Source organism: Papio anubis, chromosome 4 (genome assembly GCF_008728515.1).
Source record: "Papio anubis isolate 15944 chromosome 4, Panubis1.0, whole genome shotgun sequence".
NCBI classification, from domain to species: domain Eukaryota; kingdom Metazoa; phylum Chordata; class Mammalia; order Primates; family Cercopithecidae; genus Papio; species Papio anubis.
In genome coordinates, this window is record NC_044979.1 from 89,952,881 (window position 1) to 89,967,700 (window position 14,820).

The 14,820-nt window shown below is 34.2% G+C and overlaps 1 long non-coding RNA gene across 1 annotated transcript in view; it reads right to left on the reverse strand.

The window, feature by feature from the left end:
* LOC103882997 overlaps positions 1-14,820 on the reverse strand; it is a 68,082-nt gene that overhangs the window by 21,758 nt on the left and 31,504 nt on the right. Inside the window, exon 3 of the long non-coding RNA XR_004183229.1 lies at positions 3,529-3,691. This is a non-coding gene — a long non-coding RNA (uncharacterized LOC103882997). The remainder of the gene's footprint in view (positions 1-3,528; positions 3,692-14,820) is intronic.

Consider the following 14,820-nt stretch of genomic DNA (forward strand, 5'->3'; position numbering starts at 1 on the left):
TTTACTTGAAATCAGATTTTGAGGACAAGTCAAATAAAATTCAAGTGAGGAAAAATTATAAGTTATTAATTGTCAAGAAAAAATTACAAAAAAAATCTTAAATGCTATCTCACATTGAAATATAGACCCATTTATAGATTACATATGTTAAATTAAATAAGGAGGAGGCCATTAGCCTGAGGCTGGCCCCATACTTTGAGAATGAAGTATGAGACGGAAAAAATGAAGAGTGCGCAGGACATGAAATGAGACAGGCTGTTTCAATCTGCTGTCCATTAGTTATGTGAGCTGTAGACAAGTTTTATACATTTCCTGAACCCAATTTTCTCATCACAAGATGAGGTAATGGTAACTACCTCACAGCCTTTACATAGATTAAGTTAAATAATACAAACAATTAGTTTGAGAACTGTGTCAGGCAGACATCCATCATTCACCATTGTATATTAGAGTCATTATTATCATCCTCATAAAGCCATATATCAGGATTAACAATGCTATCATGTCCTTGGAAAAATATACAGGAAATAATATGCTATTAGTTTTCTACTGTGGCTGTAACAATATATCACAAATTTGGTGGCTTAAAACAACACAAATTTGTTATCTTACAGTTCTGAAGCTTAAAAATCCTAAAATCAAAGTGCAAGCAGAGCTGCCTTTCTTTCTAGAGGCTCTCAGGGAGATTTTGGTTTTTTTGTTCAGTTTCTAGAGGCTGCCTGCATTCCTCAGTTTGTGGCCCTCTCTTGTCTTCAAAGCTAGCAAAAGTGGGCTGAGTTCTTCCCACATTTCATCACTCTGACTTCATTTCCACGATCACATATATTTTCTTGACTCTATTCTGCTTCTTTCTCTACTTTTAAGGTCCTTTGTGATTACGCTGGACTCACCTGGGTAATCCAGTATCCACTTCAAAATTCTTCAACACATCTACAACCTTTTGACATGGAAGGTAATGTGTTCAAAGATTCTGAGGATTTGAATGTGGACATCTTTGGAGGGTCCTGATTGTATGTAACATGTGTGTGTGTGCACTAAAAAAAACCAGTAGCCTTCATTGTTAGTCTTATATATATAGAATTTATAAGCCTTACAAATTTGATTATTTGAGAAACCGGTTGAGATTCTAAGATTTAAAGGAGGGGCGCATTCCTAGGATGAACACCAGTCAGGCAGTAAAGGACACAGGATACAGGAGATATTGAACTTTGATGCAGTCACAACAAAGGCCTTGCCAATATCATGGGGAGCTCTGGAGCTGGCATGGAGTTTTGGACTTGTCCTACTCTAAGGCATAAAGCTTTGGTCCTGATACTCCTTTATCAACCAGTCATTAGACAAGGGGTGTGGCGCAAAGAGGTGTGGCTATGGATGACACAATTCCAGCACAGGGCCTCAGCTGAGAGCCCTTAGTGACCAACATTACCAACACCTGGAGAAATGAGTATGTTTCATCCTGAAAAGAGGCAATGCATTATCCACAACATAAACTGAGCCAATTCAGTAGCAATAGCTTGTGCCAAATTTTATGCCATTATTCTTTATTGTAGGAAAATTCAGGGTAAAAATCTTTAGTAAAATATAGTCATCAAAAAGCAGAAGGACCTAGGAACCACGATTTGAATTCAGTTTCTTATTCTCCCCTGGCATACTTTGTTCCAGCCACATCATTTGTAGTTTTTCCTCTTTTCTTTTTCTAGTTGCAAAGTGGCACTTGAAATAAAATGATTTTTCTTACCACTGCTAATATGTTTAATTAGATAAAATTTTCAGTGATAGGTAGACACTTTGCCAATGCAATAATAACAGCAATAAATATCACTTTCAACACTGCAGTTACTCATCCGCATTGTGAAAATGTTATCTTCTTCCTTCTAGGATAGCAATTTAGATTAAAAAGGGAAATATTTTTAATGCTCCATTACCTTGGATTCCTTATTTAATTATACCAAATGTTCCCTTTCTCTAAAGAAGTATATGACAATTTTTGTCCTACATACAGTAGGCAGGGGGAATATTATCTGGACTTTCTTTGCCTAGCTATTATCTGTGTGAAAAATTTCAGGAAAGAGCAGGAAGAAAATAGAAATAAAAAGGGTTAGAAAATTGACATCCATTGTGACTCACAAAAAAAAAAAAAGAAAGAAAGAAAGAAAAGAAAAAAATGACGTTAATAGTTTTATCATCTGGAAATCTGAGAAAAATTGGTTTGGGGCCTAGTTCTTCAGAAGTGTAACTGTACCAGCAGTTCTGGAGCCCCTGGGGCAGTTCGGCTCTCCTCCATCTAGAGAAAGTAACCAGGTAGAAAATGCATTACGTAAACTATGTCAGGAAAATAAATTAGAGTTCTCATGTTTAACTTTTACAAAGAAGTTAAACATTCTTGACTTCTTAGGTAAGCAATGACTAACTGATGAAAAATCTTTTTGTGTGAGTGCTGAAGAGTTAAGAATCCCTTTTTTTCCTTCACTATTTGCAAAGAAAAGGAAATACACATATATATTGATTAAGTTATTTTTATTCTCTCATAGACAAGTATTGTGCTAAAAATCCCAGCGAGTCAACATTACGACAGACAAAGGCATATATATTTTTTATGGTAGTAGTATCAAAGTATTATGGACCGAATGGCTTAGAACCGCAGGTATGTGTGTCTCACAGTTTTAGTGGCTAGAACTCTGAAATCAAGGTATCAACTGGGTGGGTTCCTTCCGAGGACTTTGAGAGAGAATCTGTTCCATGCCTTGCTCCCAGCTTCTGGGGACAGCCAACAAACCTTGGTATATAGATGCATCTCTCGAATCTCTGTTTTCACATGTTGCAATCCCTGTGAATCTCTGTGCTTAAATTTCCCTCTTCTTATGAGGACACCAGTCATATATATTAGGGTGCATCCCAATGATCTTAACTTTATTGCGTCTGCAAAGACTCTCTTTTAAAATAAAGTGAAATTCACAAGTACCAGGGGTTAGGGCTTCAATATATCTTTTTTTGGAAACACAACTCAGTCTACAACAAAAGGGAAGGCTTGACCAGAAGAGTTAAACATGCAGAGAAGACTAGAGATTTCAGGTCCAGTAAGGGAAAGAGAATGCTCTGGTTACAGCCTTGCTCCTAATATGTGGTTTGCAGAACAGAAGCATGGGTGTCACTGAGAAATTATTAAAAATTCAGCATCTCAGGCTTCATTTCAGTCCTATTGAAAATAAGAATATGATTTAAACAAAATGTCCTAATTATTCAAATGCACACATTTGAATTGAGAAGCGTTGCCCTAAGGCCCACAATCTGGAATTTTTTACTAGACAGATAGGCTATCAACTTTTGCCAAGAGCACATCATTTATGTTTCTTCCTGTTTTATTTCTAGCTGTAAAATGATATTTGAAATTAAAATGATGTCTCTTACCAGTGATAATAAGCCCAACTGGGTAAAATATTTAATTATAGAGAGACATTTTACCAAAACAATAAAAATCAATATCACTTTCAACACTACATAAACATAAAACCACATATAATTACTCACATTATAAGTTTACTCCTCATTCACATAAAGTTCAAAGCAACTGTTCTTGATCTCAGAGTAATTTTTCTGTAAGTGATGATTCAGAGACCCAGAATCCTTCAATCTTGGGCTCTACATCTTTATAGTATGGTTTCCACATTCACTCTTTTCATCTGCTATGAGCCTGTAGACAGAGAAAAAGCAAAGATGGATGTGAGGTTGCTTTTATGGCTTGGAGTGGTGCACATCACCTCAACTTCCATTCCATTGACTAGAATCCTGTCACATGCCATGTCTTCCAGTGAGAGAAACCAGGAAATGTAAACTAGCTGTGTGCTTAGGAAAAAGAGGAAATGGGTCTGTTGTCCAACAAACCAACTCTACCTGAAGTGTCTATGTATGAGGCAGTAGCTTATCTCTGGCACCAATTTCTGAGATCTTATGCCACAAATTTTTAATCACTAATATATTAATTGCCCATTCTGTAAAGGAAGTGCATAACTACATTCAAATTTAATCTACTACAGACTTCAAATTGTTACAGGGTGTGAGAAATCATTAAAAGGAAGAAATTAAAAGATGAAAATAAACTTTAAAGCCTGACTTTTCATACATTCATTCTTCAATTTAACTAACATTTATTGGTTTTCTCCCTTGTGCCTAGCACTAAGAATAAAGTATAAATAGGACACAGTTTCTGAACTCAAAAACTCTTATAGTCCAAAAAAAAGTGACTCTCAACTTTGGTCTCACATTGGGATCTTCCTGGTAGTTAAATTTTTTTATTTTTTTATTATTATTTTTTAATGACCAGCTTCCACTCTAGTACGATTAAATCAGAACCTCACGGGGAGACAACAGGCATTGGTCTTTTTAAAAAGCTTCTCAATTAAGTCTAATGTATCAACAAGGCTGAGAAACCCTGAGTTATTTGGATTCGCAGTCAATGGCCTTGCAGTTTTTACCTATGACCTATGTGAGGAAAGTCACAAAATCAAATTTACCAGTTTTTTTTAAATTCATAATCATGAAACTTTGAGAGCATTGTTTTTTGTTGTTGTTTTGTTTTGTTTTTGTTTTTGTTTTTGACAGAGCCTTGCTCTGTCACACAGGCTGGAGTGTAGTAGTGCGATCTTGGCTGCAACCTCTGCCTCCCGGGTTCAAGCAATTCTCCTGCCTCAGCCTTCCTCAAGAGCATTCTTTATGGTGTCCAGAAATCACAGTCCATTCTTTTAACCATACTCCTAAAAAACCTTTCTCACATCTTCTCCTCTTTCATTTTCTTCCTCACCTTATGTTGAGCTGGAAGACTTACTTTCTACTTCACTGAGAAAGTATAAGCAATCAGAAGTAAACCTCTGCAGACACATACCACCACATTCAACCATCTACCAGCCTTTCTACCCATGTATTATGGTATAAAATATATAATTTTTCGCAAAAAATCCTACTTTGAGTATTTCAAGAAGAAAATAATTCAATACAGGGATTTAAAAGGATGAGAAGAGTGAATTTTAGGGAAACTTCTGTTAGAATCACAGCAAACAGCGAGTAGAAGAAATACAGGAAACTTCCATGTAAGACCTCAGCATCCTGCAATGCTAAAGTGAGTAATTTGCAGGAAAATGCCCAAAGCTTATGACAAACCTTATATATGGGAAGCACTCATGCCTACCCACTATAGTCACAGCTTTAATGGATGTTCTGTCTCTCTACTTCAAAATGTTACACAAATGTCACTCATTGGTAGAAGAATATTGTCAAGGAAGCTTGAGAAACATAATACTCAGCATTACATTTATGCAATATAGTACAAACCATAAGAAGACATGCTGTTGGAATGCCAAAACACTCTCTACTACATCTATTTTTCTATTATTCAAGAATAGAGAGTCTATAGATGAACAATCTATTCTGCTATGTAATTCAATACCTCTCTTTCTCCAACTCAAGAAAAAAATCTTCACAAATTCTCTCACCTGTCTCCTATTTCAACAATCCTTTTACTCTCTACAGAATCACTCTGTGAGCATGCGAACATGATGGCTATTTCTTTTTTCTTTCTTTATTTTTTTTCCAGACGGAGTCTTGCTCTGTCAGCCAGGCTGTAGTGCAGTGGCGCGATCTCAGTTCACCACAACCTCCACCTCCTGGGTTCAAGCAATTCTCCTGCCTCAGCCTCCTGAGTAGCTGGGATTACAGGTGCATGCCACCACGCCCAGCTACAATTTTTTTTTTTTTTTGTATTTTTAGTAGAGACGGGGTTTTACTGTGTTTGCTAGGCTGGTTTAGAACTCCTGACCTCGTTATCTGCCTGCCTCAGCCTCCCAAATTGCTGGGATTACAGGTGTGAGCCACTGTGCCTGACCCATGATAGTTATTTCTGTTGCTCAAAACTCCTATACTTTTTCCTGAATTTTTGGTTTACTCTTCTATCCAATTATAAATGAGAATTTTTTGATTTCCTCTTTTGCATTTTATGTTTTAAAACTCTGTTAACCAATGCAGACATAATTTGAATGGTTACGTCTTCTTAATAAACTAATATTTTTATTATTATGAAATGTTTCTCTTTATCACTATTAATGTGCTTTATCTCGTATTCTACCTTGTCAGAAATCTATAGAGTCACATTTGCTTTCTCATGTTCACGTCTTGTATTAATATAATAGAGCAGGTCTAACATCTCATTTTCAACCTGTCTTTCAAGTTAAAATATGTTTCATCAAACTGGCATAGAGACAAGTCTTTTTTCCCAGTCACATTCTATGCCTTTTAATAGGAGTTAGAATGTCCATTAATTTACATTTAACGTAGTATTGCGATCCTAAGGTTTAAGCCTTAAATTTTTGTTTTTTTATTCACCTCATTTGTCCCTATTTCAGCTTTTTTCTCTTCATTTGAGTGTATCAAGTATTTTTTGTTTGTTTGTTTGTTTTTACATATTATGTTTTCTCCTGTGTTGCCTTTTTTACATGTTTCAACTTGTATTTTAAGTTCAGGGGGTACATGTACAGGTTTGTTACTTGGGTAAATGGTGTGTCACTGGGGTTTGGTGTACAAATGATTTTGTCACTCAGATAGTGAGCATAGTACCTGATAGGTAGTTTTTCAACTCTCAAACTCTCCCTCCTTCCCTCCTCAAGTAGGTCCCTGTCTTTATTGTTCCCATCTTTGTGTCCATGTGTACTAGATGTTTAGCTCCCACCTATAAGTGAGAACATGAGGTATTTGGTTTTCTGTTCTTGAATTAATTTGCTTAGAATAATGGCCTCTAGCTCTATCCATGTTGCTGCAAAGGACATATTTTTTCTTTCTGATGGCTGTGCAGTATTCCATGGTGTATATGTACCACATTTTCTTTATCCAGTCCATCGTTCATGGGCACCTGGATTGATCCCATGCTTTTGCTATTATTAATACCACTGTAATGAACATACGGGTGCATTTGTCTTTTTGGTAGAACCATTTGTATGCTTTTGGGCATATACCCAGTAATGGGATTGCTGGGTCAAATGCTAGTTCTGTTTTAAGTTCTTGGAAAAGTCTCCAAACTATTTCCTACAGTGGCTAAACTGATTTACATTCCGACCAGCAGTGGGAATAAACATTTCCTTTTCTCTGCAATCTTGCCAACATCTGTTATTATATTAGTAACAGACATTCTGACTGGTGTGAAGTGGTATATCATTGTGGCTTTGATTTGCATTTCTCTAATTATCAGGGATGTTGAGCATTTTTTCATATGCTTTTTGGCCATGTGTATGTCTTCTTTTGAGAAGTGTCTGTTCATGTCCTTTGCTTGTTTTTAATAGAGTTGATTGTTTTTTGCTTGATGGTTTAAGTTCCTTACAGATTCTGGATATTAGACATTTGTCATATGAATAGTTTGCAAATATTTTCTCCCATTCTGTAGGTTGTCTGTTTACTCTGTTGGTATTAGGTTGGTGGAAAAGTAATTGTGTTTTTTTCCATTACTTTCAATAGTTTTAAAAATAGTTTTAATAGTTTCTCTTGCTGTGCAGAAGCTCTTTAATTTAATTAGGTCCCATTTGTCAGTTTTTGCTTTTGTTGCATTTACTTTTGGAGCCTTGTCGTGAAATCTTTGCCGGGACCTAGGTCCAGAATGGTATTTCCTAGGTTTTCTTCTAGGGTTTTTATAGATTTATGTCTATAATTAAGGATTAAGTCTTTAATCCATTTTGAGTTGATTTTTGTATTGGTAAAAGGACAGGGTCCAGTTTCACTCTTCTGCATATGACTAGACAGTTATCTCAACACCATTTATTGAATACAAAGCCCTTTCCCAATTTCTTGTTAGTGTTGAGTTTGTCGAAGATGACATGGTTAAAGGTGTGTGGCTTCATTTTTAGATTTTTCTAATTTGTTCCATTGACCTATGTGTCATTTTTAGATTTTTCTGATTTGTTCCATTGACCTATGTGTCTTTTTTTTTTTTTTTTTTTTTTTTTTTACCAGTACCATGCTCTTTTGGTTGCTGTAGCTTTTAGTATAGTTTGAAGTCAGTTATTGTGATGCCTCTGGCTTTCTTCTTTTTGCCTAGGATTGCTTTGGCTATTCAGGCTCTGTTATTTTTAGTGGTTTCTCTAAAGATACAATAAGAATCTTTAAGATAGTCTAACTTCAAATAATATTATTTTATATTACTTCACAAATACTGTAAAAGCCTTGCAACAAATTCTTTTTGCCATCTGCTGTTCATTTTATTCTTATTTTTTATATTTTATTTCAATATATGTTATAAACTAGATAATACCTTATCATTTTATTTTTAGCAATACTTTTAAAATAAATTTTAAAATAAAATTTTAAATAAATTTAAAGCTATACACACACAAAATGATAATTTAAAAAGATGTTTTATATTTTTCTAAGTATTTACCTTTTCTGGGATTCTTGATGACTGGCTGTACATTTAAGATTTTATTTGATATTAATTTGTTTCAGCTTTAAGACCATTTTGCACCTCTTGTTTTATAATTCTGCTGGAAACAGAGTTACTGACTGCTGTTTCTCTAAAAACATATTTAACTTCATTTGTAAAAGACATTTTCATTAGACAGACAAATCTAGGTTTACTTTTTTTCTCTCATCACATTAAAGGTTAACAATGTCCCATTGTCTTCTTGTTTACACTGTTTCTTGGAGAAGTCAGCTGTCATTCATATTGTTCTTTTTTGTGTAATGGGACCCACCCTTTCAGTTTATCTCTATTTCATATTGCAGGCTTTTATAGGATGTGTAGACTGCCAAGGAAATTATGCTTTTTGTAGTTATCCAGAGACTCATACTCCTTTCAAGTTTTTGGTCTGCTATACTCTAGGACATAGATCTGCAAACTTTTTTCTGTAAAGGATCACAGTATATATTTTAGGCTGAGCAGCCCACATATGGTCTCTGTTGTGCAGTTCTGCTTATTTATGTTCATATTATAAATCCTTTAAATATGTAAAAACCATGCTTAGTTTGCAATCACACAAAAAAGATCATGGGCTAGACTGGCCTACAAGCTTTACTTTCCCAGCCCCTGCAGCCCAGGCAGGATGGTCAGCATTGGTATGGTGGAAGCTGGACAGTGGCTATGTTCAGTTTCCAACAAGGAGTAAGGAAGAAGAGAGTGTGAAGGATGTGTACCTAATGTCTTAAGTACTAGAAATCACTCAGGACTTCATCAGAGGCAAAGAAAGCCTGGTTGGTCAACCATGTGACCAGCCACAGATATATTGTATAGGGAAAAGGAAGAATAGGATTTTGTAAGTGATAAGCAATATCCTTTCAGTGGGTTTGAAGAGGTGCCAAATTATTACCCTGTCTAGGACAACCATGCTTCAGGTTTCATGACTATATGGATTAACTCATATTATGTAGCAAATATCTTCCTAAAACACTTCATAATTTGTTTTCTCCTTTCAAAAATGTGAAAGTATATAATTATCAATTTATCTTTTCTTCCATGCTTTTCTTGCCACCATGTTAAAATGCAATCACTTTGACAGTTATTCAAATTACCTAAAATATGAATTTCTAATTAATAAAAGATGTAATTTCTTAAAATACATATTCTTTAATGTCAAATTTGTAGAAAGAATAGGTCTATTCAAAATATACACGTAAAATTTGGACTAGCAAGCAAGAATGGCTAAATATAATATCTGCTTTTGGGTTAAAATTAAAATAAGTGTGAGAAAGAATAATATCCAAATTAAGATGGGAAAAGTAAAGCTTAAATTCACTGTAATATCAAAAGTCAAACCACACTGCATAACTGATTTTTTATACTCATTGGTAGAGGATTCACATTTCTTCTAACATTAGCATTAGAAATATATTAAGTGCCTGCCATTAGAAATATGTAACTGCCTGCTATGTACCAGGTGCTGGGCAAAAGGCTTTACATTATCTTTGATACTCACAAGATCTTGTAGGCGAGCATCATCCCACTTATTTTACAAATGAAGATAATGATGATCAAAGAGGTTCATTAAAATTTCCTAACTTAAACACAGAGCAATAATTTATACCAGCTATTTCTGACCTCAAAGTTTGTGTTCCCTCCATTAACTTTGCTTCATGATACCTTGCAGTATCAGGAGAACCCAGTTTGATGGTTGATATTACTGAGAAAATATATAGGTACTTTGATATTTTCTGGCAAGATAAAGAAAGTGCTAGTATTAAAATTTGTGGAATGCATGATGTTTGGTTTAGAATAAATTCTATTATTTTAAAAAATGCTGCATAACTTTTGTTCTTCATTGCAGAGAAGATACTACTGGGAGAAAAATCTGGTTTAGAATAAATTCTATTATTTTAAAAAATGCTGCATAACTTTTGTTCTTCATTGCAGAGAAGATACTACTGGGAGAAAAATCTGGTTATTAATGACTCTGAGTTAAAAAATTACTCAGAAAAGTTAAATACTGAGAAAAAAATTTAGAAATATTTCAAACAATTATTTTGTTTACATTTATCTTTTCATATAGGCATTAGGGATTATAATATAAAATTATGTCTAAATATATCTAAAATAGTACTTTAGGGATAATATAAAATGCTAAGGGACAAATAATTGTGTTACAATTGAAGCAGAAGTGTTTTCTTCTTTCCCAGTAGTACATAAAATAATAATTCATTTATTACCAATAAACATCAGTTAATTTATTAATCTGACAGCCAATAATGTTAGATTTGATAAAAGTAAACTATTACCAGTGCTATAATTGGATGTTTACTAATATATCACTGGTAATAAAAATGTTAGATCATATTGGACCAATTGTCATAGTAAAGAAATAGAAGCTATATAGAAGATGGACTAGTAGTTTTCACAAAAGTAAAATTATTAAGATAATTTAAAGACTAAGTTAGTGATATATTAACCTTTACATATCAGGTGTTGTTAGATTAAGGTTTAAAAACAAAAAGAAATGTAGAAAATCTCATTAGTCCATAGGTTTTTTTTCTTTCTAGCTGTCTGCTAGAGTCTTCGCTTTGATAATCATAAACATTCTTCTAGGTTCCTAAAAATGCAGATTAAAATAATTCATTCATAATTGTTTCCCATTAAGAATAGTGAACACCAAGAATTGATGCCAAAGAAAAATAAAATGTTAGTGGGTTCAAAGGACCACAATTTAACTACAGTTTGCAAACGTGTATGACATCTCCAAATAATTTAATTTCACTTGTGGAACAAAGCTTTTGCATTAATATTTAATTTCCAAAGGTTAAAATTAGGGGCTTGGTTCATAAAAGATTTACATATATTACATACTTTAACACATTCTGGAGAAATTTGTTTATTAATCAGACTATTGCTTTTTCAGGCGTAAGTTGGAGTTAAAATGTCAATTAGATAAAATGTTATATATTTCTAACATTTGCATTTTATTTTGAAATTTTCAAATCCAGACATAATCCTGCAACCATCTATCTCTTCCCTTTACCTTCATCAATGTGTCAACAAGACTGAAATGTTATTTTTATAAATAATTTTTACTAGGATTTCTTAAATACAGAAAATCCCTATATTCAGCTGAGAGGTTAGAACTGGACTAACATAAATTTAATCCCAGATCTAGCATTTAGTTTTTTTTTTTTATATTGGATAAGCTACTTGACCCCCTAAGTACCTTGATATCTTTTCCTGTAAAATAGAAATAATAACCCTGACAAAAACAAGCAATGGGGAAAGAATTCCCTGTTTAATAAATGGTGTTGGGAAAACTGGCTAGCCATATGCAGAAAATTGAAACTGGACCCCTTTCTAACACCTATACAAAGATTAATTCGAGATGGATTAAAGGTTTAAATGTAAAACCAAAAGCTATAGAAACCCTAGAAGAAAATCTAGGCAATACCATCTAAGACATAGGCATGGGCAAAAATTTCATGACAAAAACACCAGAAGTGACTGCAACAAAAGCAAAAAATGACAAATGGGAGAGCTTCTGCACAGCAAAAGAAACTATCATCAAAGTGAAGGGACAACCTATAGAATGGGAGATATTTTTTGCAATCTATCCATCAGACAAAGGTCTAATATCCAGGATCTATAAGAAACAAATTTACAAGAAAAATACAAACAACCCCATTAAAAAGTGGGCAAAGGACATGAACAGACACTTCTCAAAAGAAGACATTTATGCACCCAACAAACATATGAAGAAAAGCTTAACATCACTTATCGTTAGAAAAATGGAAATCAAAACCACAATGAGACAACATCTCATGCCAGTCAGAATGGTAATTATTAAAAAGTCAAGAAACAACAGATGCTAGTGGGGCTGTAGAGAAATAGGAAACTTTTACACTGTTGGTGAGAATATAAATTAGTTCAACCACTGTAGAAGACAGTGTGGTGATTCCTCAAAGACCTAGAGGCAGAAATACCATTTGACCTAGCAATCCCATTACTGAGTGTATACCCAAAGGAATATAAATCATTCCGTTATACAGATACATGCACACTTATTCATTGCAGCACTATTCACAATAGCAAAGACATGGAATCAACCAAAATGCCCATCAATGATGGACTGGGTAAAGAATATGTGGTACACATACACCATGGAATACTATACAGCCATAAAAAGGAATGAGATCATGTCCTTTGCAGGGACACGGATGGAGCTGGAAGCCATTATCCTCAGCAAACTAACACAAGAACAGAAAACCAAACACTGCATGTTCTCACTTACAAGTGAGAGCTGAACAATGAGAACACATGAACACAGGGAGGGGAACAACACACACTGGGGCCTGTCAGGGGGTAGAGGGGAGGGTGAGCATCAGGAAAATATCTAATGCATATGTGGCTTAATACCTAGATGATGGGTTGATAGGTGCAGCAAACCACCATGGCACATATTCGTCTGTGTAACAATCCTGCACATGTATCCTAGAACTTAAAATTAAATTTAAAAAAAGAAATAATAACCATTTTGTAGAATTGTAAGAAAAAATATATATACACACATTCATATATATTGTTTGAAACAGCCATACTTCTCAATAAACAGTGGCTATGTTTTATTATTGTTCAAATCACAGTGAAAAATGTTATGCCCTTAAGTGCTTATGTATATATATTTGTTATATATCAATAAAATATAGAATATATAAATACAGAGACAATGTCTATTTTCCCTCATATTTATAGCCTCAATATCTAGCTCACTGCCTGGCACATGACATGTCCATAATCAACCTTTTATAATTATTTGAAGAATGGATATTTAGATCAAATTGAGTATCTAATAGAAATCAAACAGGTAAGAATAATTTATGATACTACAGCCAGCACATGGCTCCTTAAATTGAACTAAAGTTTTCCTTTAATTTTTCTAATTAAACAGAGATCTGTGCCCCCAAATTTTTTGACTTGGTTTACAGACTAGGTAAATAAGCTTTTTTTTTTTTTTTTTTTTTTTTTTGGTGTTTGGTGGTGTAGTTTTAAAATTAAATAGCAGCATGACCCTGGGAAAGTCATATCCTCTGTGATTTCAAATATTCGGATTTGTAAAATGAGAGATGTGAATTAAATTATTGGTGTTAGAACATTTTCTAAACAAAAGAAACCTTTTCTCTAAAGTAATCTCTTATGGAACTCCACTATATGAAACTAATAAAACCAGAACTGGTATAGGAACTATGTCTACATGTCTATGTATGGGTGTGGCAATTTGTATCTCTCAAGGAAGGAAAAAATACGGTCCATGGAGCAACCTCTAAGGCTGTTCCCACCCCAAGTACCTTGACTGTGCACACAAATTTATTAGCCTCTAAGACAACTCAGAAAAAATGCTAGAAGCCCAATGATGAAAGTTTCAAAGTGGATAAGGGGAACACTAGGTTCTCCTCCTCCTTACTATCTTATAAAATTTTGATTATATAGTTCAGAAGAGCCTATATTCCTATCCTTACCCATCACTCTTTAAAATCCAAGTCAAACAAGGAAGAATAGGATCAAAACCTCCTCAGTTTCAGGACATTATAGTAGAGATAAAACAGAAAGAACTGAAACAAGGCAATGAGCAAGAGGCTGAAACTGGAACCCCTTGGGTAACAAGTCAATGCTTCAAACTGGGTTGAAATCATATTGGGTCAGACCGAGTTCGTGTCTAGTCAAAGTTATAAAATCGATAGCTTCATCTTATGTAACCAATCAATAGCGTTAGAACAGACCTCTTTTAAACTCATGGTGTGAATGAATTAACCAGCTGTTTGGCTGAATTGACTGAGCTGTTTCTACTATAATGTGGACACAGTCTGAGAGTGAGTGAAATGTTAGCAGGTCTTTGACTTTTTCTAGTCCAAAGAAAGAGAAAGCAAAAGAAGTGAAGCACATATAATACAAGGGAATGATGAGGCAGGCAGCAATCAGTAGCCTACTGACAGGTACCAAGTACAATACTCGATTTCACAGGAACTCCTCTCTATTTCGAAAGTAATTTTAAAATAAAGAAATGTTGAGCAGAGACAACATGAGGAAGATGAAGAAAAAGGCTAACTTTAAAGAAAACTACAGTAAGTAATACATTATTACTAAGATTAAGATACTTTTAGTTGTTGTTATGTACAATTAATTCTGGTTCTTTTAAATTTCATGTGTACATCAATAATAACTTTTAACATCAAACAAAAAGAAAGCTGAGTTGTTAGAAAATGTGTTAATATATTTCATGTGCACATATGTGCAAATATACCATCCATCCCAAAGCCAAATAAAATTTCTTTGTGTTACTCTTTACACTTTTAGCACAGATATGTGACCATTTATGTGCATGCATC